The following is a 22,853-nucleotide window of genomic DNA, read 5'->3' on the forward strand; positions in this document are numbered from 1 at the left end:
GTGAGGATGCTCAGACTCCCTCCTTTCCAATTCCACAGTCCATTTGGATGCACAGACAGGAGAGAAGGATTACTGCAAAGCCAGCCCTCGTCTCTCCTGACTGCAGAATCAGAATGGAAATGGAAATCTCTGAACCCTGAACGGGTTCACTGAAACCTTCTCTGGGTGAAGGACCTGGAGGTATTCCCTGTTCTTCCTCTTCTGAGAAATCTCTTGAAGAGGGGATGTCTCTTTTACTTGGAAAAAGAAAGATTTTTGAATATTACGCTGGGGATTTAGCTGCAGCTGTGTCTTAAATAATTCTGGGAATAAGAGTTGATTATTTAGAGTGAGAATCTGCAGTCTGAGCAGGTGGAGGGAGGGTGAAGCGTGGCTATCTCCCTTGAGGGGATTAGGGAAGCTTTCGTGGGTTTATCCTGACTGTGGAGGAGAGACTGGAAGGAGGGCTGGGAGTGCTGATACACATTGCAGGTCAAGGCAAGGTACGGAAAAATCTGAACAGATGGACTGTGTTAGTTGCTCAGTGTATGAGTAGGTGACAGTTTAAGGGTCCCTGGGACGTTCCTGCCTCCCAGAGCACTGCCCAGAGGAGGCTGTAGGGTCTGAGTGGGAGTTGTGCCAATGACTGAGGCTGATGGGTTTTGGTGTTCCCTCTGCAGCAGTGCCCCAACAGCCCTGCTGGGTGGGGATGGGCTCTGTGCCCACCAAGGGGGCTCTGTCTTGGCGAGAGGTGTCTGCCAGGTCCTTGCAGGTGTGTCAGGTGCTGTGTCCTGGCTCACCAGCAGCTTCCAAGGGCCAGCACTGGGCTGAGCAGGGGCTGTGATATCTCATCTCTGCAGGCAGGAGCTGGGCTGTGATGTTTCACTCTGTGAGTAACTTTTGGAGAAGTTGCTGCATTTTCTTACTGCAGGTCACGGGAGTGTTTTGGATCAGGGGGTGCTCCTGGCTGGGAGGAACCACAGGGTTTGCTCTCCTGCAAATGGGAGCAGCCCTGGGGTCGGTACCCTCTGCCTTGTATCACATCCCAGATCACTTCCCTGCCCTGGAATTGCCATCCCAAGAGGATCAGCAGTGCACAGAGCCAGACCCAGTCCTGGCACTGGGTGTAACATCTATGGAGAAAGGCTGTGATTGCTCCCTTCTCACAGCTCCAAAGGAGTTTGGAGATCTCCCCTCATGTGGAGCTCATCTTTGGCTCTAAATCCTGGCATGTTTGGCTGAGTAATTCCCTTCCTAAACTGGAAAACCTTAATCCAGCAGGGCAGAGGAGTGTGGTAGGGAGAGAAATGTGGGGGTGGGCGGCTTTGGGGTTTGTTTGGTGGGCTGGAATTTTTGTTTGTTTTTTTCCCCCCAGGCTTTTCTGTGTTATCAGCACATGCCCAGCAGTGGTACTTGCTTGAGCAGCCATAATTTCCTCATTCCTACCGGTGTAAACCTGCCCAGCATCTCAATGCTGCCATTAGATGTTTCCTCTGAAGTATGAGAGGCAGCAGCAGTGAAAAAACCATCCTTTATATTGGTGGACCTGTTAGTCAGGATTATGGTATAATCAATTCTTTATTTATCTCTGCCACCTCTTCCAAGGTCAGGATTTATACTGATATTTTTTTCTTTTTTCCCCCCCTCTTTGGTAGATCTGTCTCTGCTTTAAGAAGCCTTGAGCCAGTTTCAATTTGGAAAGTGCTGAATTTGAAGCAGCAGACTGAAGGCACCAAGATATTAATTTCCCTATTTCTGTGCAGTTATGAATTGGTTTTCAGCAACCTCAAGAAATGCAAACCAGGCTGCTTTTTTTGATGCTTGTGAGAATCAAGAGGCAAAGATGCTGTGCAGCCAGACTAGAACCATCCCTCAGTCTTGCACCCCCAGGGAACAGGCTGTGGTACTTCACCTCACCTGGGCAAATGTTTGTGGGATAAAGGAAAAGACCCCATGGGGCTGTTTGTGTTACAGCCACCCTTGGGATGCTGCACTGTGGGCCAAGGCTCTGTGACTTTGACTAGCGAAGGATTGTAAGGAGGGATAGAAACTGCTCCCCTAGGTTTTGGATTATTTACTTTATTTTGATTTTTTTTAGTGCTTTGCCGTGGCGGTTGCCCACTGAGCTTGGTGGGACCCTGCAGGGGTAGCTGGTTCTAAGGTGGTGGATTTGAGGGCTGTCCCTGCCTCCTGCACATCCATCTGCTGGGGAATGGGATGGGATGGGCTTCAGGCAGGAGGTCTGAGTGCCACAGTTTTTGTTGGATCACAGCTCCCAGCTCAAAGCAGCTGGGATCTGAACCTGGTGCTCTGAAATCTTTCACGGAGTTTCTGTGTGAATACAGGTTCAGTCACAGGTAGGCAACTCTTGGGTGATTGGAATTTACCTCAACGGCAACTCTGGATGCTGTAGCAACAATCTTTGTCTATAGATGGGATATTAGGGAAAAATTCTTCCCTGTGAGGGTGGGCAGGCCCTGGCACAGGGTGCCCAGAGAAGCTGTGGTTGCCCCATCCCTGGAAGTGTCCAAGGCCAGGTTGGATGGGGCTTGGAGCACCCTGGGATAGTGGAAGGTGTCCCTGCCCATGGCAGGGGTGGGACTGGATGAGCTTTAAGGTCCCTTCTAATCCAAACCCTTCTGTGATTCTATGCTATTCCTAAACAGACAGAGAAGAAGATGACAGATTGGATTAATGCCTCTGCTGGTTTTGGTTTACTCAGTCCAGCAGCCCAACCCTGCTCCAGCTCAGTTTCAGTGCTCCTGGTCTCAGTGGTGCTCTGTTATTCTAACCTTTCCTCTCTTACAGTCTCTTCTATTAATTAACCCAGCATCCGGGAGGGAGGGGAAATTTTAAAACTGAACTGTGTTTTTTTTTAACATAGGAAACACTTGTTCAGGAGGGACTGTTTTTTCTCTTGCAGTGTGTGCACACTAGGAAGGGCTGGCAGAGGAATTTTCCTGTGAAACTTTTCTTTCTCACGAGAGGGCAGTTAGAGAAATCCAGCTTCTCACAGTTTCTCTGTGAAAGCTTTTGTCTTCATGAGAACTGGATGGACAACAGTTTGAGAGAATGTAAACCATTTTTACACCTGCAGGTTGTTATGAGGACTGTGAAAATTATTTTCCTTCTTGAAGAATAATATTTGGAAGTGGGTGCCTTATTGCTCAACCTATCACCTTGAGAGGTGGTGGGTCAGTAGGCTGTAATTTCTCTTTTAGGAACCATGCTATAAAAGGTATGGGTGATTAAACGAGGCTGCTTCAGCCACATCATCTGACCTGGACTTGCATCGTGATTTTCACCGTCTCTCTGGGGATAACAGTGACAGCAGTGGAGGGCAATTTATGTGGCTCTGTGCAGTGGTGAAATAAAGCCTCAAATTCAGTGTTTCCCATGCAACATCGCTAATGTTTCTATCTGCTAAAATAGGTTTGACTGACAAAAATTTCTTAACCGCTGTTAGACAGTGAGGTGACAGTGGCAAAGTAATCCATAACTAAATCCTAGTGGATTAGTTCTGCATTCTGGATGTGGGCACTCTTCGTATTACTATTTTTACTTTTCCTTTTTTATGAAGATTTTTCTGATTGCAGAGAATGCAAGAGGCTGCCATTGTGAATGAGGCATCGAGTTGAGACTGGGGAGGTCTGTGTGAGGTTGGTGTTCCGCTTCCAGCTCCTTTAATCCTTCTGTAAGCCTTATTGTAAAGGATTCAGCTCCTTTAAATTGCCTTTGCAAAAGCTCCAGGTCGAGTTGGAGCCTTCAGGCTTTATCCGTGAGCTGAGGGAAGAGTTTAACACCTAATTGGGGAAAGTAGAGAGTTGTGCATTTTAAAAGCCTCAGGCTCCAAGTCCGTGGCTGGGAGGCAGCCAAGCATTCCGTGAGGAGTGGTGGGACTTGCATCTCCCTGGGAAAAGGGTCACTCCGGGGTGGTGATTCGTGCCTTAGTCCTGACATAGCTGTTCCCATATCTGCAGCCCCCCAAAAGCTCTGACAGACCCATATGGTGATGATTTCTATTTTGGGGCATTGCTTGAGGGGTGGCTGCTTTGTCTGGCAGCTGAGCTGGGGTAGAGTCACTGGGGAACTGGGTGGGTGCTTAAAAAGGAGTTTAAATTGTGAGATTCAGTAGGAAAGTTGCAGCAATGAATAAAATCTCGTGAAAAACGGCATGGTGACCTTCCCAGCAAGAAGAAATCCAACCTGCTCGGTGAATGAACTTCACAGGTTCGCATTTCCCTTTCCCAGAAAGGTGAGGGCTGCTTAGATTCCTCCTCCCTGGCAAAGTCCTTGGCTGTTCAGTGGGGTTATGCAGGAGCCTTTTGGGGACTTGGAGTTTCCCCCAGCTGAGGGGAATGCCCAGAGCAGCACTGCTCATCCCAAGAGGGAAGGAGGAGCAGGCTCGGATGCCCTCTCTGCAACTCTCACTGGAATAAAGGACAAGAACTTCGAGACAAAGGCTGAGGCTGCAGTGAGCCAAACAGGCTGTCAGTCTTCCTAAGAGCTGCCAAAGGGAAAGGGAAGGAAGGTCCAGATTGTGTGGTGAGGCTGTCTGAGGCTCTTCCTGTATCTGCTGGTTCCTGAAGGAAGGAACTAGGTCTGTGCCAGGGTTTGAGTCATCTCCTTCTCTCAGCTGTGGTGATGTTCCCTCTGGGCTGCACTCTGCATATGGGTGACTTCCCAGTGAGATGGAGACATCTGGAATCCTGTCCAGGCAGGAGTCATTAGATTCTTATCCACCACATCTGCCCTGTGGCCCTGAGATGGAAGGCAGGGAGCAGAAAGGACGAGAAGGCACCTCCTGCAGTGCGGAGGCAGTAATGGGGATAACAGGAAATGGGGCATCTTTCCTTAGACACTATTAAGGCTACAAATAAATCTGTCTTTTCCTCACCCTCTGCAGAGCAGCCAGACCTTCCCCTGCACAGGGCCCCAGGTCCTGTCTCCCTTTGGTTTCTGTGGCACTGCCAGAGCACAGGGGCTTGCCTGGGAGGGATGTTCCTAAAGAGCCACATCTGTCCCTGCTCCTTGTACGGCAGCTCTGGATGAGTTTGTTTGCTCCTGCTGCTGTTACGATGAACTGGGCTATGGGGGGACAGGTATTTCATCACTGGTGACTCAACATCCCACTGAGTCACGTCATTAATATTCCAGAGTGAATTAGCACATGGGTAGGAGCGTGTGCCAGAGCCAGGTGAAAGTTACTCAGCAGTGATATTGTAAAGGAAGTGCTCTCATTAGCAGAGTGGTGAAACATCATTTTCTCATTCTGGGGACTACTGAAGTACTTCTGTAGGCCTGAAGGAAAAGCCTGATGGAGAATAAAAATACAAAATTAATTGCAAGGCATTTGGATCTTCTACTGTGAAGTACAGCAATCCTGATCTGTGATTGTAATGATTACGAGTCCAAGTTATTAAAATAGTTTTAATGTAAAAATAAATTGCATTTATCATGGAGGGAACACTGCACTTGGCTGGAGAAAAGTTGATGTTCAATAAACATCAACTGCAATTGTTGAAACATTTTTGAGGAGCACTCAAGATTTAGGGTGCTTGAAATGCCACTCCTCCATTACAAGTATTTCCCCAAAGGCTTGTGCAGCTCTGAGTTGGTATGTGAGCAAAATCCTTTGGTGACTCACGTTTGAGTCATCAACCTGAGCACCTGCTTAAGTTTTGAAGAGAGATCAGATGCATTTGTACCTTTTACAGAAACGCTGGTGGTGGCCAGATGAAATGAGGTCATCAGTGAGAAAGCGCTCCATTCTGAGAGGATGTGTTATCCTGGTTATCCTTTTGGACTCATTATCCTCAGAGCATGTCACCCCATTTTTTCCAGTTGAATGTCCTTCTTATTCACTTTAATCTCCTTTAAAGATTTGTTTTGTATTCCTGCCCCTCATAGGGGTGTTGCATTGTGCCATTTGTGCTTTTGATAATTTGCTGTCCCATCTTTAATCTCTTTTCTTCCTCAACCTCTGAATTTGGGATGAAACAAGTCTTTCAAATATTATGTGGTTAAGAAAATGAGTTGCTCTCCACAGATTCACCTGTTCTTGTAAAGCCTCAGCTTTGCTCCAGAGGACACATTCTGCTGATAAACAACAGCCTCTGGCACTCCAGGCGTGGGCTGAGCAGGTCTCAGCTGCTGTCACCCCTTCACTGGCTGTGATTTTGATTTGTGGGGCTCTGGGACAGCTGTCACCCGTACTGAGGTCCCTCACTTTATTTGTGTCCCTGCTGGAGTGCTGATTGAGCTGGTCCATGGCTCTTTCTGTGGGTACAGCTATGAAAGCTTAGGGACAGGTTTGAGCTCGGATGTGGCACTAAAAGGATACATGACCATGGAGAGGTGAGCTTGTTGGGAAGGGCCAACCAGGGGGAATTCTGCTGGAAGAGTCTTTCCCGTGTGATTGGACATGATTGAACTAAAACCTAGCAGAAAATGGGAGCAGGTTCTGGGAAGTGAAGTTATTGTTCTGCCTACATTGCCTGTGTTTATTGTCGAGATCTTTGCTCCTGTTTGCTTGCTAAGGACTGAAGTTGTGATTCTTTTATTACTGTGCTTTTGAAAGTTATCTGATAAAGAGTATTTTTTTTCTTTGGGATAATAATTACCTCATTTCTGGCAGAAGATTTGCAGATTAGTGCTTACAGATTCATAATGCAAGGAAGTGATTTTGATCTCTTGTGACTAACGTGCTGAATTTTTTTTTTTCCCCCTCATACATGACTCAGTGCAGGCATGGTGATGTCCTGCTATAAAGGATTGCAAACACAGTTGGTTCCTCTGCATTTCAGGGTAATGCCATGGTTCATATTAGAAAGGCTTGGGTTGGAAGGGATCTTAAAGACCATCCAGTTTCACCCCCTACTGTGGGCAGGGACACCTTTTGAGGGAGAAGTCTTTGAGGCTGATGGTCTTTGTGCTGAGCTGACAAATGCTGATGAAATGTCTTTAGTGCAGAGAGGTTGTCCTGCTCCTCCAGGAGCCAGGCAGTGCTGTGGCCTGCAGTGTGGTCTCCAGGAGCCTCACTGAAGGATTTAACACACACTGCTCTCATAATGAGGTCAGGAGCTGCAATTGTCAACAGACACATTATCCTGGACTGTGCTCATGAAAGGGAGCAGAAGCTGCAATAAATGATGGGGGAGGCTGCTAAGCCCAAGAAACCTCTCTGAATCCCCCAGCGAGGATCCTCCCAGTCGAGCCCAGCTCGTGCAAGCTGGAGATGCTCCCCATGAGCTTTGGAAAGGCTCTGCTGTCCCAGCTGCCAGCAGCACTGCCACAGAAATGAGTGGCATGTTCCAGTGGCTGAGCCAGACAGCTGCTCTGTGGAGACAAGCATTCCTTTTACATTACATCCCTGCTCAGAGTGGGGGTTTTCTACCTGTCACAGCCAAAATGTTGAGGGGAACAGAGGAAGTGAGGGAAATTTCCCAAGTTTCCAAATCCCAAAGCAGCACATACTGAATCCTGTTCAGCTCTGCTGGGAAGTGTTTACTTGGAAAGCCTTTAGAAAGCACAAGAAGGCAACAAAACAAATGCACAAACACAAACTGTTCTCTTCCAAGCAATAATCTAATCATTAAAAAGGGAATTCTCATTTCAGTGACTCCTCAGGCTGGGCAAGTGCAGATAAAGCCAAAGCTTGTTAGAACAGCATGACTCATGTTTCCTCTAACAGGGGCTTCTAATTTCACCTCCTGTTTTCCCTGGAAAGCAAGGAGAGTCCTGCTTCTTTTTGACATAATAGGTTTGGGGTATGCTAAAACATTTTCATTCTTCAGTTTTCTATGATGTTTACATGTGGAAGCAGCGCTGTTGCATGGTGGGAGATGCTTCACCATCACAGTTGGGGACTGAAGCATGTGGAGCTGGATGTGCTTTAGCAAAATTTTTGGCTCAGTTGTCAGACCAGGAAGGGTGGAGCTGGAAGGGTGTTTGATTTCAGTCCATATCACCCCAGTGCACAAACTGTCATGGGCTGTGGTTTCACAGGTGTTGATGTGCTCCTGGATGTGCTCCTCCTGAACTAAAAGCCTGCTGGTTTAAAGACAATCCTTCAAAACTCTCACAGCAGGCAGGCTCCCTGTGTTGCAGGACCATGGTGTCTGGAAGTGGTTCTGGAGTTTTCTCTATGGTTGAAGTTCCAGCCTCTCTCACCTACCTGGCCTGTCCTACTGGCATCTCTGCAGGGCACTGGATGGGGACAGGGGGAATAAGCAGCACAAGGCAAACTCTGAAGGAGCTGGAGAGCTTTGCCCTGTCCTTTGCAGGATGTCTGAGATGGAGGTGAGTCCCATGAGCCAGAGGCCCCCACTGTCCTTGCTGGAGAACAGAGCCCGTGGAGATACAAGGGGATGGTTCTGGTGATCAGCAGAGGTGGCAATTCCTCCCTGAAGCCCGTCCATTTGGGAGTAGGCTCCTGTTCTAAAATTGCTGTTTCCTGTGGAAATATTCCTCCTGCCTCCCATGCTGCCAAGTGATTGCATTCCTGTGAACCTCTGCAGTAGCCAGTGGGTGAGGAAATGTTTGAGTTGCGCCTTGATCTTCTCACACTGGCTGTGAGAAGTGGCAGAGCAGCTTTGGCTGGGTGAGTGCTCTGTGTTAGCCTCTCACACCAGTGTTAGATACACCTGCCACATCTGTGGTTCTGCAAGAAACCTGCCATAGCCGTGCTGCTGAGGTTCAGCTGTATCAACACCGGGGTAAAAAGGAAAGTTAAACGAACCAAGAAACCTGAAACTCCTTCATGGATGGGCTGCAGCCCAGTTAGCTGGAGCTTTGTGGAAAATGAGCTGTGCAGCAGAAAGCCATGAGATGAACTGTTGTGCTTTCAGGATCGTGCTGCAGAAAGTCTTTAAGCAGACGAAGCTGATCCAATGGTGCCTTTCCAGGGAAGAGGTGCTCTCCAGCATCCATCAGAGCTTGCAGTCTCCATCCCTTCTTCACACTGAGTTACCGGCCCTTTTTTTTTAGTCCCCTTTTCTCCCCCCACGACCCTGTACACACGAGGGTGAAAGCATGGCTGGGCTTTATTCAGCTGCTCTCAGCTGGTCCTGAGAAGCATGAGAAAGATTCATCACCCCATGAAGATCATGGAGACCACAAACCATTTAATGAGGAGTTAAACAACTCCAACTGTGAAGCAAAACTTCATTTTTCCTTTTTTTCACCTTTTTTTTAGTGAGACAGCCTATGTCTGTAAGAAGCAGAACTTGTGTTCCTTCCAAAAGTCATGGCTTTTCAAAATCTGTATTTTCATGAGCAGTGGATGTTTTTTAAAATGTGTGTGAATATTTCACCTTGACTCCTCAGCAGCTATTGGTGGCCACTTGCCTGCCTCCCTCTGCTTCACTCACCTGCAGACATCTGTCTGGTTGTTTCACAACACTCCAGGCAAGGGGAGCAGCCATCCCTATTCCAGGAACTCTCAGGAGTTTCACATCTCTGATGTGCTATGGCACTCAACATGCTGCCCAGGTTTTTAATTACATCATGGTGATTAGCAGTCCAGAAAATCACTTGAAACCAATTAAATAATGTGCACCTAACTGAAGACTGCTGCAGGCTCTGGGGGCTGCTTCAGAGCAGTCACAGTTGATAGGGTTTTAAACAGGCCCTCTCCCCCTCCCTGTAAAGGTTTTACCTACTTCATTATTTTTCAACTCCAACAGTAATTGTTTTTTAGGGGTTTAGTAAAGCTGCTATTATTAGTGGTAGCAGTAAAACTTTCTCCTGTATGTACCCCCCCATGTCTGGGTCGAGGCCCTAAAGTGAGCTGTGGTTTTTCTGACCCCTGAATTACTGCCTGTAGTTTCAATGCTCTCACGTAGAGGTACCAAAGGTTCTGCTACCCAATGTCCCCCTGAGTAAATCAGCCCTACAGCCCAATCTGGCCTTGTGATGGAGCAGCAGTGGATGATGCACTTGAGGTCATTACTAATAAATATCCAAACCTCTCCAGAAGCAATGGGATTGAGAAGGGCTGAGAGCAAAAGGTGGTTTTCTCTTGCAATTTTTTTTTCAATATGTAACCACATTTGCATGAGAAAAGGTCCTTTCAGGGGCAGATGTCCTTGTCCCTGACCAAGGGGGCTGAGAGCAGCTGTGGTGCCCAAGGGGGGTCTGTTTGCTCCTGCCCTCCAGCTGCCCCATGAGCTGGCTTGGCTGCTCCTGCAGCCTTGGGGACCCCAGCCCAGAGCAGCCAGAAAACTCTCCTGGTCACCTCCCTGTGCAGAACCACTTGGAATCGTGGCTTATCCCAGGGCCTGGATTTATTCTGCCACCCAGAAAAGAAATCAAGGTGAGGGGACACCCGGTGTTCTGGGGGGGAATCTGCTCATCCCTTGTGGGTCCCCTGCACGAGGCCTCGAGGGGCTGCTCCCAGCACCAGTGTCCAACTGGCTCTCCTCTGTCCTTGCAGCTTGGTGGAGAATGTGCTGGAGGGCAAAACCAAGAGCCTCCTCTCTGCGTGTTTCTCAAGTGTCTTCTGGCTTCCCCCAGAAAGGGAAATGCCACGCTCAGCCGCTTCCCTCTACATCAAGGTAAGTGCTGGCTGAGCTCCAGCAGTGTCCAGTCCTTCTGGGCAGCTCCCTGGTCACCCTGTGCTGCCCCATGACCAGAGATCTGAGGCAGGGTGAGGTCTTGCTGTTGCTTTCACACCCTTGTGGCTCTGTCCCCTTCCCATGGGCGTGGCTGTGTGCCCAGCAGTTTGTGTATCCCTGTGTCCCTCCTGAGCAGTTCAGGTTTCCTCCTCAGGCACTGAGAGTTCAGATCAGTGTCCTGGGTGTGGGGGAAAGAACAGCAGAATCACAGGCACTGCTCTCTGTGCTCTTTGCAGACCCTGAAGGCCATGGACACAATGCTGAGGACATTGGTGCTCAGCTTTCCTGTCTCCAGTGTCAGCCAGGAGCTGCAGGACATCTTTGAGGTCTGGCACAGGCAGAGTGGGGTCCCAGGGCGTTCCTCACCCTGGAGAGTGTCTGCTCCAGTGCTCACCAGCACCTTCTCTCACCCCAGATGCTGCTGGACTTCATCAGAGCTGAGAGAGTTGTGTGGGAGAGGGCTGTGGGCAGGATTGATGTCCTGACCCTTTTGCCATCCAATTATTCCACTCTGGAGGTAAGGACCACGTCCCTCCAGCAGACCATCTCCCCATCCCTGCCCACCAGCACAGGCTGCAGCTCTGAGGTGCCTCCATGGCCAACCCAGGCTCCACCACAGGTTTGAGGGCTCCACCAGCCTCTGCCCTGAGGGGTTAGAGAGCAGCTTCAGGAGTCCCAGTTAGGACAGTCAGAGTGCCTCCATCACCAGGAGTGCCTCAGGAGGGGACAGGAGGGATCCTGAGAAGGCTCTGGGACATAACCAACAGCTCTGGGAGATTGCTGGGGGGAATAAAGTGTTTTTGTAGAGTCCAGCATTGCAAGCCCTCCATCCAGGGGCATTTCTGCAGGGGGGCAGGGGTGCACTGAAGGCCTCAGAAGACGTTTGTCTGTGATCATTAGGAAGAATTTCTTAATGGAAACAGTTTTCAGGCTTTGGAAGGGAGTCCCCATTCCTGGAGGCACTCAAGAAACGACTGGATGTGGCACTCAGTGCTCTGGTTTAATTGACAAGGTGGTGATTGGTCAAAGGTTGGACTTGATGATCTTGGGGGTCTTTTCCAAACTTAATGTTTCTGTGATTCTGTGACCCAGAGCGATCTGAAGACACCTACAGGGCAGATGGAGGAGTCCCGTGGTCGGACTGTGCCTGAGCGGCCTCTCCAGGCCCCAGAAAGGGCAAACTGTGAGCTTTTGTGTAAAATCAGGGCCAAGGAAGGGCTCCTAAGGGTGCAAGGAGGCTGATGGAGGAGTGCTGCAGGGACCAGGGGCTAAAGTGGGGCCAGTTTCCCCTTCAGCACCCCAGTGCACCTTTTGATGTGCTCTAGAGGTCCCAGTTTGCCCCCGGTCCCCGCAGCACCTGCACCAGCTCAGGCTGCTCAGCTGGGCTGGACCAGAGGAGCACAGCATTATCCTGGTGGTTGCCACCCTCCCATCTGCACTCCTACACCCCCACAGAGAGGTCAGGCTCTGCAGTATCCTGGAAGGAAAGGGATGTCCTGAAGGCACATGGGAGTGTCTGAACACTGGGCTCTGGGGTGCATGGGAGGGCACCAGGGATGTCCCGAGGGGATGGGAGGGCACAGGGAGGTCTGGAGACACCCTGAAAGCAGCCAGGTGCCCAAGGCTATGCCAGGCCTGTGCCCTGGGGGACAGCCTGCCCTTCCCTGCCTGGGTGGTGGGTCACTGGGACCCGTTGCTGGGGACAGGTTCCATGTCAACAAGCCCTGGAACCCGTTGCTAGAGGCAGGTGCTGTGTCACAGTGGGGCCCTCTGTGACACCCCACTGCAGCATGCGTGGTCAGTGTGCCTGTTGCCCACAGTGGATGGTGACAGGCAGGAGCTTGGAGCTGACAAGGAGCCCCTGAGTGCAGCCTGTCTTGCCCCATCACCCCTGGTAGCCCTGTTGGTGCCTTGAGAGGCCACCTAGAAACAGAGACTAGACAGGAGTAAGGGAATAAAGGTAGGTGTTTATTTGAAAGGCCTTCAAAGGTACCCCTGGGGAGCCAGAGGCCACTGCCCAGGTGGGACCCCAAGATGGACAACAGGTCACGAGTTCTTCACACTTTTATAGGTTTAATTCATTTGCATATCAGGGTTAATTCTCCAATTAGAGCTTTGGGTTAATGATGTAATTCCCCTCAGCTTGCCCCCCTCTCGGAGGCTTTTGGTTTATACTCTTTGGGCTTAGGACAGTCTGAGTGTCCTTGAAGAGGACTTTGCTATGTCTGCCTGGCATGAGAGAGCAGAAATTAACAGGCTACAAGAAACTCCGAGTTACCCACTGGGCAGTGCAGGATTTGAAAATATAAAAATTCAAACCTAAGGCATCACTGTGGGGCTGAAGTGTTTTACCAAAGATTGCCACACCACCACCCCAACACCCAGCCCAGCATCCCCCATATTGTGTATCCTAAAGGATGGAGAAGAGACCCCCTGCCTTCCCCAGGAAGGCCTGGGAGGAGGACAGCTCTTCCGAGGAGAGCAGCTCTTTATACCTCCAGCCCTTGTCCTTCTACGACACGACCACGATGCAGCCACTGCAGATTGGTGAGCGAGGGGCCCCGTGGGGCTGGGCAGGGCTGGGGCCCACCAGCACACCCTGCACGGGGCCAGGATCACGTTTTCCTGGCACGATGACACCACCAGTCCTGGGGGACAGGCACGATGTCGCCTGAATGCCAGGGCAGCTCAGGGCTGGAGGCCAGCCCCAGCACAGCCTCTGCCAAGAAGAAACAGCAGAGGGGCTCCAGGGTGTGGGCAGTGAGGGGCAGTGGGGCTCTGGACCTTTCCTGCCCATCAGCCCAGGGCACTGGGGCCTTCCCAGCTCCAGCAGAGCAGCTCCTCTGCTGGTGGCCTCCAGCCACGAGCTGCACAGGAAAAAGGCCGTGCCAGGGGGGTGGGCATGGGGCTGGGTGGAGGGCAGGTCTCCTTGGCTCTCTCCTGTGGCCAGAGCCTCTGCAGCCCTCCCTGCTCTTGCCCTCTGGCAGATTCCAGCTGGCTGCCTGTATATGAAGAAGCAGAGGAAGCTGTGGATTTCATCATGGCCTTTGTCAGCAGCCTCGACAAGGTAACTGTGGCCAGTTGGACAGTGGCTGTGCTGGCGTTTGCTGGCAGGGGCTTTGCTGGGCTGTGGAGGGCTGCTGCCTGGGCAGAGCTGCCTTTCTCACAGGGCAGCGCTCTGGTGCTGCTGGCTGTGTCCACCCTCCCACACTCCCCATTTGTGTCTCTGTCCCCTGGCTGCCAGGACACCCACAAGTTCACATTTCTGAAGAGTGTCTACGTGCTGTGCAAAACCGCCTTGAAACGTGGCTTGACCCAGGGCCTGGATTTATTCTGCCAAACGTGCGAAGTGGTGGAGAACATCAAGGTGAGGGGACACCTGGTGTTTTGGGGATGGGGACAAGCACCCCTGGCACTGGGACCCTGTGTGGACAGCACTTGGGTGGGGCAGGGACTGGAGGCACTGGGTGCTGGCAGCTGCCAGGTCCCATCCTGGTTGTGTTCTGCAGGACATCCTGGAAAAGGAGCCAAGGGACCATCTGTCCTTACGGGTCCGGTATCTCGCCATGATTGCCATCAATGAATTAAGGTGGGGCCCCTGCCCCAGAGCTCCGAGGCCTCCTGCACGAGGCCTCGAGGGGCTGCTCCCAGCACCAGTGTCCAACTGGCTCTCCTCTGTCCTTGCAGCTTGGTGGAGAATGTGCTGGAGGGCAAAACCAAGAGCCTCCTCTCTGCGTGTTTCTCAAGTGTCTTCTGGCTTCCCCCAGAAAGGGAAATGCCACGCTCAGCCGCTTCCCTCTACATCAAGGTAAGTGCTGGCTGAGCTCCAGCAGTGTCCAGTCCTTCTGGGCAGCTCCCTGGTCACCCTGTGCTGCCCCATGACCAGAGATCTGAGGCAGGGTGAGGTCTTGCTGTTGCTTTCGCACCCTTGTGGCTCTGTCCCCTTCCCATGGGCGTGGCTGTGTGCCCAGCAGTTTGTGTATCCCTGTGTCCCTCCTGAGCAGTTCAGGTTTCCTCCTCAGGCACTGAGAGTTCAGATCAGTGTCCTGGGCGTGGGGGAAAGAACAGCAGAATCACAGGCACTGCTCTCTGTGCTCTTTGCAGACCCTGAAGGCCATGGACACAATGCTGAGGACATTGGTGCTCAGCTTTCCTGTCTCCAGTGTCAGCCAGGAGCTGCAGGACATCTTTGAGGTCTGGCACAGGCAGAGTGGGGGAGTCCCAGGGCGTTCCTCACCCTGGAGGGGAGGAGTTGCCCAGTCCAGTGCTGAGCAGGCAGAGCGTGGTGTGGGGAGGATGCTCAGCTCCTGTGAGGAAGCAGGGGCTGGCACCAGGCTCCTCTGAGGCACAGTGGCTGCAGAGGGTGGCACCTTCTTGGCCAAAAGGTTGTCCTGGGAGCTTTGTCCAGGCCTCTGAGGGACCCCAGGGATGGGCACCCCTCTGCAGACTTTGTGTGAGGTCGGAGGAAGCCTTGAGGGATGGTACAAGTCTGGCCCAGGAGCAGAGCTGTGTTTGCTTCTGGTGCTCACCAGCAGCTTCTCTCATCCCAGATGCTGCTGGACTTCACCAAGTCTGAGAGAGAAGTTGTGCAGGAGAGGGCTCTGGGGAGGATTGGTGTCCTTACTTATTTGATGTCCAACTATCCCATTCTGAAGGTAAGGACCGGGCGCCCTCCAGCCAGGCCATCTCCCCTCCCTGCCACTCTCCATGCCAGGGCTGCTGCCCAGCTGCTTGCTCCAAGAGCTGGGGCCATAGAGCCCTGCAAAGCTCAGATTCACCGGGAATCCAGCCCTGGGCACACTCTTGGGTACAAGTCTTGGGCACTAACTTCCTTCTCTTAGCCCTTCTTCTCATGCCTCCCTCATCCAGGCCTCTGTCAGCTTTGGAAGAGACAGTTCTGGACGTGTCTGCCCTGAAGACATCTCCATCCCAATCATGGGAAAGCTGCTGGGACGTCTCATTCTTTTCCGATGTTCCAGTGAACAAACAAGCTATACAGCCTTCCATGCTCTTTTTTCCCTCGCTGAATTCCTCTGTAAGTAAAAAAACAAGAGCAGCTGTAGCCTTCACACCTGTGCACACAGAGCTCTCTTGACAGATCTGCTGCCTGACCTCCTTTGCCCCTCCCAGCTGCTTCCTGTAGCATCCCAGCTGTCACTCTGCTGCAGAAGCTGAGTGCTCACCTCCAATCCCGGATCTGTTTGTTACTGCTCCCCTTCCTCCCCTTCCTTTCAGGACCTTGAACCCCACTGCCTTGTGGCCCCCACAGCCAAAGCTGCAATTGACTGCCAGGTCCCAAAGCCAAGCCTTCCCCGTTAGAGAAGAGCAGCTCCACCAGCATGGCTGCTCCCTCTTGCCTGTAGCAGGAAGCTGTTGCTGATGCCCTCCAGAAATCTTGCCTGATTCTGTCCCGCTGTCTTGCAAGCAGATCTCAGGGTGGTTTGATGACCTTAGTGACTTTTCTGTGCTTTCCCTGCTGTTTAGACAAGTCAAGGCCAATTGACAGGTCAGACCAGCTCGTTTGGGAAGGTGTGACCACCTCCTCCTTGTGTTCCCTGAGCACCAAGGACTGTACCCAGGTAAAGAGCCCCCCTCTGCTTTGCGGGTCTCTTGTCTGTGGCATCAGCAGGGCATTTGTGTGAGCAAAGGGACCCAGAGTCAGTGGGGCCGGTGGGGCCTCACTGCCCTGGCAAGAAGGTTCCTGCCATCCCTGAGCAGGGACAACACACGGGCTGCACTCTGGTGTCCTGGCAGCAGCTCCAGCCCCAGCAGGAGCTCCAGCCCTCCTGGCCCCCAGCAAGAGCCTGGTTCTCTGCAGGGCCAGCACGCCATGCCCATGAGCCCTCCTCCCCGATGTGGAGGGCCCTTTCTCCTCACCCTCTCCCACGCAGGGACTGCAGGCACTGCTGTCAGCTTTCCTGAGGGATCTGCTGCCAGCACTGCCAGGAACCTCTGCCCAGCCAAGCAGCACCACCAGGGCACTCAGTGGCATGCCTTCCTTCCTTCCTTCCTGCCGTAGGCCTTTGGAAGATATCTCCGCTCTAGCGAGAGGACAGACGTCATCCTCGAGGCCATTGGGGCGTTGAGAGATGACAGCATCCTTGACAAGGAGGTGCCCAGCAGCATGCTGGATGTGGCCATGAGAGACCCAGACTCCTGGCTGATGGATGTAAGTGCCCTGGGGCTGGACTGCCATCTTCAGCCCTGTCAGGCCTTGTTCCTCCCTCCATCCCTTCCTCACAAATCCAGGTGACTTGGGCACCTGAAGCCACCTGAAGGTGGCACAGAGGAACGGGAAGGGCAGCTGAGGACATGGCTGCACTCCAGTGGCAGTGCCATGCTCACCTGTTTCCTCTCCAGGTGCCCAAGATAGTGAGCTGCATCCTTGAAACCCTGCCATGCATCACCACGGAGTCAGGCTGTAAGAAAGTGGAGTCACTGTTTCTCCTGATGACCAACGAGTATGGCTCAGCAGTGCTCATCAGCCTGTGTGAGATGGCTTTTCAAGGAGACAGGTACTGGCCCTGACAATCTGAAGGGTTTGCTCCATGTGGGGAGTGGGACCCCAAGACTTTGTGTCTGCCAGATCCAAGGAATGCTGCAGGACTTCCCACGGAGCCAGGCTCTCCATCCCACAACCCTTTCCAGCTCTCTGGCTGGGCCTGCAGCAGCCAAAGCCAGCCAAGCCAGTCCAGAGCCAGCTTGGTGCTCCCAGAACTCCCCCTCAACCCTGTCAGGCTTCCCCGGCAGGGCCCCTGGAGACCCCCAGCATGGGCTCTGCTCTGTGGGGCTGGTCCTGGCCACGGCGCTGTGGCTGAGGCAGCCCCTGGCTTCCAGCACTGTGCAGGAACTGTGTGACACTCTGTCCTCCATGCCTGAGATTTTGGACAAGATCCTGGCGGAATTGGCTACCTTGCTCCACAACCAGTGGTGCAACCGTCGCAGAGAAGGCACCTGCGCCTCTCCCAGAGCCGTGAGTTGCCAGGAAAGGCCCTGATCCCTTGCCATGAGCCCTCTGCCAGCGCCTCATGGCTCTGTTTGTTCCTGCAGTCGTCCTCGGGGCAGATTGACGTGGAGGAGTTGGGTGACGAGCCCAGTGTCTGGAGCGACCAGGAGCATGTCGATGTGGTGATGGCCTTCATGTTGCTGGAAGTCCTCGCTGAGCTGTCAGAGAGAGCTGGGATGGTGAGCAGGGTGATGCTGGGGCAGCCACGTCAGCAGCCGGGGCCTGGGGCTGAGTGCAAGGCAGTGGCTTGGCCTGGGCTGGGAGTCAGGATGTGGGGTGACTGCTTCAAAGACCCTCCCTGCTGTGCTGGGGCCTGGGGTGGCTGCCCTGGGAGGTGTCCAGACAAAGCCTTTTCAGAAAATGGAAATTCTCTTCTTCCTAAAGGCAAAAAAAGTTGACGCCTTCCTGCCAAGCATGATGAAGATACTGGAAGCTGGCAGTGAAGATGAAAAGCTGAAGATCATTGTGGTCTTCCGAAATATCCTGGCTCAGCTGAAAAAGGCAAAGGCCAGCTCCATCGCCATGATGCTGGTGGGGAAGGTGCTGCCGCTCTTTGACTCGGTGAGGCTGATGTGGGAGCCTGAGCCCTGCAGCCGGGCCCTGCCCTGCAGCCCTGCCCTGCAAGCAGTGCTCAGAGCAGGCTCAGCTCTCCTGGAATGGATTCTGGGCTTTGCAGCCAAACGCTGCTCCTGCCTTGCTCTGGAATGTGACCCTGGAGCATCGCCCTCACCACAGCCACGGGCAGGGAGCTGCTGTTCCAAAGCTCACTTTTCCTCCTTCCCACCAGGAGTGCAGCCAGCTGCGAGAGCTCTCTCTGTGGCTCTTCAGAGACCTGCTGAAGGCTGTGTTGAGTAGGGATGCAAAGAAGATGAGGAGGAACATTCAGAGTGCTCTGGTGCCTCTTCTCTTCCGTCTGAATGACCATCTCCCCAGCGTGGCTAAGGTTTGGATTTCGAGGCTGAGCCCTCGTATGGGGGGACTGCCACCTCGCAGGGATCCCAGGGCCTGGGGCAAGGGCTGCTGGCAGCAGGCAGGGCTTCCCCAGTGCAGCCCCTGGGTAGGGTCCCTGCAGAACTGTACAAGCAGGGGTGGACTGGGTGGCTCAGCCATTTTCAACACCTGCCCTGCCTGCTGCAGCAGGGCTCTGCAGCAGCCCGTGGCCACTGAGGCAGCACCCGAGGCCCGAACATATGTGCTCCCAGAAGCCCAGAGGTTTCTCAGCTTTCCTCCAAGTATCAGAGACCAGGGCTTCAAGCCTCAGTCAGTCACGCAGGGCTGTCCCCAAGAGACCTCAAGACATTTGGGCTAGGACAAGTCACAGCTTCCTAGGGGCAGAATCACGGCAGGAGTAGAGCCAAGAGGTCTCTTTGCCCAGGCCCTGGTGCCACGTCTGAGATAATGCTGTCCTGCAGGCCTCCAGGGAAGCCCTTTTTGCTGCTGCAGAGCTTCTCAAATGGAAGCAGCTCAAGCACCTGCTGCAGAGAGAGCGGATGTGGGAGCTTGGAGAATGCTTGGTAAGGACAAGCCACAGGGCCCAGGCTGGGTGAGGGCTGTCCCTGCCCTATGTCTGTCAGGGGAACAGAGCCTGTACGGAGTGCTGCTCGCAGGGCTGGGCAGGACCTGGAGGACCTTGTTCCTGTCCTCGAGAACAGAGCCCCAGAGGCTCCTGTCCAGGCTTCTCTCCCTTCCCTGTACCCAGCAAGAGGGAGGGCTCAGCAGGGAGGGGTGCTGGCAGGAGGGACTGCTCCAGCCAGCTGGGGGACTGTGACAAGCCTGGAGACATTGCTGGTGCTCCCTGCAGCTGCTGAGGAGGAGCAGCCGGGCTGAAGAGTACATGCATCAGAGCCTGCCCTACCTGAGGGACCCTCAGTCCTCCGTGCGCCTGGCGGCCGTCAGGTTCATCAGTGAGTCACAGCCCCTGGCCCCTTTTGGGCCAGCCTGGCCACCTCCTTGCCACTGCACTGGCAGCAAGGGGCAACCCTGTGGCAACCCCAACCACCCCACGCTGAGCCTCAGCCTCCCTCTGCCCCTTGCCACAAGCTGGGCTTGGTGACCGCCTTGCTCAGCCCCACTCCCTTTGGCTGCTGGCGGCCCCTGGGTCAGCCCTGCAGAATGGGAGGGCAGCAGGGCCGGGGGTCACACTGCTGGGAGCACAGCAGGAGCAGGGAATGACGGAGCTCTCTTCCCAGAGAGTGCCACGGCACACATGAGGGACCAGGATTTGGAGACTCAGGCTGACGTCCTCAGTGGTGAGTGCTCTGCAGGGAACTCGCAGGGGCTCTGCACACACGTGGCTTCACCTTGCCTCTGTTTCTTTTGGTCACAGCCCTTCAGCCCTTGGAGACGGACAGGGACATCTCGATCAGTTCCATGGCAGCCCACGCTGGCTCAATCCTAAGAGCTCCAAGGGTGCGGCGAAGATCATCAGTCATTCTCCAACTGCTGTGCTGCTGGTGCCGGTGAGCCCAGCAGAATTATAGTTTTCTTTAGCTGCTGGTGCCGGTGAGCCCAGCAGAGTTGTAGTTTTCAGTAGCTGCTGGTGCCGGTGAGCCCAGCAGATTTTTAGTTTTCTTTAGTTGCTGGTGCTGGTGAGCCCAGCAGAGTTTTAGTTTTCTTTAGTTGCTGGTGCCGGTGAGCCCAGCAGAGTTGTAGTTTTCAGTAGCTGCTGGTGCCGGTGAGCCCAGCAGATTTTTAGTTTTCTTTAGTTGCTGCTGGTGCTGGTGAGCCCAGCAGAGTTTTAGTTTTCTTTAGTTGCTGGTGCCGGTGAGCCCAGCAGTTGTAGTTTTCTTTAGCTGCTGGTGCCGGTGAGCCCAGCAGAGTTTTAGTTTTCTGTAGCTGCTGGTGCTGGTGAGCCCAGCAGATTTTTAGTTTTCTGTAGCTGCTGGTGCTGGTGAGCCCAGCAGAGTTGTAGTTTTCTTTAGGTGCTGGTGCTGGTGAGCCCAGCAGTGCTGTATTTTTCTGTAGCTGCTGGTGCTGGTGAGCCCAGCAGAGTTGTAGTTTTCTGTAGCTGCTGGTGCTGGTGAGCCCAGCAGAGTTGTAGTTTTCTTTAGTTGCTGGTGCCGGTGAGCCCAGCAGAGTTTTAGTTTTCTGTTGCTGCTGGTGCTGGTGAGCCCAGCAGATTTTTAGTTTTCTGTTGCTGCTGGTGCTGGTGAGCCCAGCAGATTTTTAGTTTTCTGTTGCTGCTGGTGCTGGTGAGCCCAGCAGATTTTTAGTTTTCTTTAGCTGCTGGTGCCGGTGAGCCCAGCAGAGTTGTAGTTTTCTGTAGCTGCTGGTGCCGGTGAGCCCAGCAGAGCTGTAGTTTTCTGTAGCTGCTGGTGCTGGTGAGCCCAGCAGAGTTTTAGTTTTCTTTAGCTGCTGGTGCCGGTGAGCCCAGCAGAGTTGTAGTTTTCTTTAGCTGCTGGTGCCGGTGAGCCCAGCAGAGTTGCAGTTTTCTGTTGCTGCTGGTGCCGGTGAGCCCAGCAGAGTTTTAGTTTTCTGTTGCTGCTGGTGCCGGTGAGCCCAGCAGAGCTGTAGTTTTCTTTAGCTGCTGGTGCCGGTGAGCCCAGCAGAGTTGCAGTTTTCTGTTGCTGCTGGTGAGCCCAGCAGAGTTGCAGTTTTCTGTAGATTAATTAATAAAGATGGAAAAACACATGCGAGCCCATGGTATCCTTCAGATGTGTAGTGCCCTGAGTGTACTGAGCAGACTGTGTCCTTCTCAGTCTGTCCTTCAGGCAGTGGGTGCTTCCTCCTCACATCCCTGCCATCCCAAAGTGCCCCACTTGGCCCTAAAATTGCAGGCACAGGGCCACAGATTTTGTGCAGAGGGCCTCAGATTGCATCCCTGATACCCCAAAATGTCCCCGTGGGCCTTGAATTGTATCTGCAGGGCCCCACCGTGTCATTGACAGACTCCAAATTCCATTCCCTGTATTCCAAAATGCCCCGCGGTGTTGCAGTGGGGATACTGCAACATGCATATATCAAACCAGGCGTCCCGTGGAAAGGAAATATCTATGGACGGATTCTTGATGGCTGTTTCAGAGATGTTTATTTCTCCAGCCGCATGGCCGGGGCCGTGCCCAGGAACTGTTCCAGTCACCGGGCCAAGGCTCCTTCTGCCCGCGCAGGGAACACAAACCAACCAATGGGAACGAGGCTGAGCAGGGGCAGGGAAACCCCGTGTCTGTGCCCTCAGGGCCCCTCTGCCGGGGCTCCATGGCAGGGGAGGGACCCCAACACCGCGGAAAGCTGGAGTACAGCTGTGGGGCCCCAAAGGATCCCTGGCAGCCCCGCTAGGTATGGAATCATGAGGGAATTCAGCCCTGAGGGGACCTCAGAGGATCCCAGAGCTCCCTGGGAAGTGCCGGGGGCTTGGAGCTGGAAATGAGTGAAGCGCTGTGTTTTAAATGGGCCATCTCCGATTTCCACCAAAACAAGCCTCATGCGCACGGGTTGGGGTCCCTCCCCTGCCATGGAGCCCCGGCAGAGGGGCCCTGAGGGCACAGACACGGGGTTTGCCTGCCCCTGCTCAGCCTCGTTCCCGTTGGTTGGTTTGTGTTCCCTGCGCGGGCAGAAGGAGCCTTGGCCCGGTGACTGGAACAGTTCCTGGGCACGGCCCCGGCCATGCGGCTGGAGAAATAAACATCTCTGAAACAGCCATCAAGAATCCGTCCATAGATATTTCCTTTCCACGGGACGCCTGGTTTGATATATGCATGTTGCAGTATCCCCACTGCAACACACAGGCGCCGGGGAAAGCCTCCAGCTCCTCACCACACATCGCGAACAATGAGGAGGTGATGCCATCCCCAGGCGCTGGGAAAAACAGCAGAGGGTTTGTACAGCGAGAAGGGATGGGCAGCCGGGGCACCTGCGGGAGGAAGCAGAGCTTTGGGCGTCTTTTCACCAGTGCTGCTGTTACCGAAAACCTCCGTAATGGTCGGGATCAAGACTCCCTCTAACACTGTCTTTTGAGTGTTAGAAAGTAAGGCATTGCTTACTTTTTGGCCAACGGGGATGGTTGACAAATTCTGGCCTCCATGCTGAGGCCAATACAGAACTTTTCCACTTACACATTTTTAGCAAACAAAGAAATTAATGCTCATTGATTCTAAGTCACATCATTCACTTAATTAATCAGTATTCTCTCCTCTACTGGTTTTCTCACTCTTCATGCTACTTTGCTCCACGTTCTTTTGTCCTTTTATCACCTTTTTCTTGGATGGGGAATCTCCAGCTTTCCAGACCTTCATCTCCTCTGTATCTTCTTGCTG

This window comes from Coloeus monedula (genome assembly GCF_965178545.1).
Source record: "Coloeus monedula genome assembly, chromosome: 19".
NCBI classification, from domain to species: Eukaryota; Metazoa; Chordata; class Aves; order Passeriformes; family Corvidae; genus Coloeus; species Coloeus monedula.